Genomic DNA, 1,993 nt, shown 5'->3' on the forward strand with positions numbered 1-1,993 from the left:
TGCTTAGTGCCTAGTGCGTTGGTGAGCTGTGATCATATGTCCTGATTTTCATAATTCTATCCATACACCAAAACTACACTTAGGAGCCATAGCATTTATATTGTGATGCATTTAGATGGGTAGCCCGGGCCTGTAATGGCCAAACTGTCTCTCCAGCTCCTGAGATGCATGTAAATAACCATGAGTCAGAAAAATTATTCATGTGTATCACAACTTTATTATATTTTATTTAGAAAATGTGAAGAAAATTATTTTCCATTAAATTTGGGATCATCATTACTAGAAAGGGGACAATGAGGTAATATAAAGCAAATATATGAAATTACTCTGGACTGAAAAAATAGGTAAATACTATTATATTCCTTAATAACAAGCAAATATTATGTATACTTAAGAACTATAGGAAACATGGCAGCTCATAAGACATTACATTATTACAAGAGATCTACTATCATATAGACGAACTCACTTTATATGAGATATATTTGTTAAGGTCAATCTTAAATTATGTTGGTCACATCATAAGCTGACTATCTTTTCTCTTTTATTTCCTAGGTATCTCTAAAACATGACTTGAAATAACGCTTGAATTGGAGGAAGATAGGCCATATTCTTAGAAGGTGTTCCTTGACCAGATGTCATGTATTTGATAAACTAAACTCTGAAAAGGACATAAAGAATAAAAATGTTGGAATGGAACCCTGGGAAGAAGTTAGATCCATGCCTCTTCTGATCTAGGACATAATCATTATGATTTAATTTGTTCCTTTACAATATGAACATGACTTTTAAATATGTCATTCTCTGAGAAAACCCTTCTCTTGACAGCACTTTCTTCAGAGCTGCCTTCATGGCTTTGTTTCTCAAGCTGTAGATGACCAGATTGAGTGCTGGAGGTATCACAGTGTATAAAATGGAAAATGTGAGGTTTACAGCTGATGGGGAATCTGAAAGGGATCTTAGACAAAGTCTGCAGCAGAGAGGAAAAGGGGTGATTATAAACAAATGACATAGGGAAATGGAGAAGATCTTGGTCTGATCATCAGTTGAGGGCATTCTTAGCACTACTGAGAAGATCTGAACATAGGAGAATGCAATGCAGATCAGACAGACAAAGGCTGTATAGGATGTGGATGTAGACCCTGCAATCTCCTTAATGAATGCATAAGAACAGGCTAGTTTCAGCATTTGGGGAACGTCACAGAAGAACTGGTGAATAATTCCTTCCTCACAATGAGGATTCCAGAAGTTAAAGGCTGTTTGCATGAGCCCAGAGAGGCCTCCTGACACACATACCACCATCACTGCACACCTGCAGGAACCTGAATCCATAATTGTACTGCAGCAACCAACAGATGGCAACATACCTGTCTTAAAACACCACTGTGAGGATGGCCACTTCTGATGAGGCCAGAGCTATGAAGAAGGAAACCTGCAGCACAGACTGACAAAGAAAGGTATAGCCATTGTCCAGTAGGGAGTTTGAAATGGACTGTGGAAGAGTGACAGAGATGAACAGAGGTCCAGAAGAGAGAGGTGCTTCAGGAAGTAATACATAGGGGAGTGTAGATGATGGTCCAGGATGATGACCGTGATGAGGAGCAGGTTGCTTGTGAGAGCCAGCAGGTATGTCACCAAAAAGAGCACCACATATAAAATCTGAAGCTTATGGCTGCCAGAGAAAACCATGAGAAGAATCCAGTCTTGGAGGTCATGTTCACCATGGCTGCTGTGTTTAGGAAAAGAACATATCATAGATACTGTCTTAGTTTGTTTCTTCATTGCTGTGACAAAACACTCTGACCACTACCAACTTGGGGAGGAAAGGGTTTATTTAGCTTACATATCCAGGTCACAGTTCATCCTGGAGCCCAAGGTAGGAGCTCAGAGCAGGAACGTGGAGGCAGGAGCTGGAGCACAGGCCATGGAGGAATGCTGCTTACTGGCTTGCTCCTCTGACCCTGCTCAACCTGCTTTCTTATTCAACACAGGC

General features: G+C 40.3%; 1 pseudogene; it reads right to left on the minus strand.

Annotated features, from left to right (window-relative positions):
* Nucleotides 1-768: 768 nt before the first annotated feature.
* Nucleotides 769-1,724, minus strand: LOC103733023 (annotated as a pseudogene).
* Between the last annotated feature and the right edge of the window lie 269 nt (nucleotides 1,725-1,993).

This window comes from Nannospalax galili, unplaced genomic scaffold (assembly GCF_000622305.1).
Source record: "Nannospalax galili isolate Female #2095 unplaced genomic scaffold, S.galili_v1.0 scaffold14, whole genome shotgun sequence".
In the NCBI taxonomy this organism is placed as follows: Eukaryota; Metazoa; Chordata; class Mammalia; order Rodentia; family Spalacidae; genus Nannospalax; species Nannospalax galili.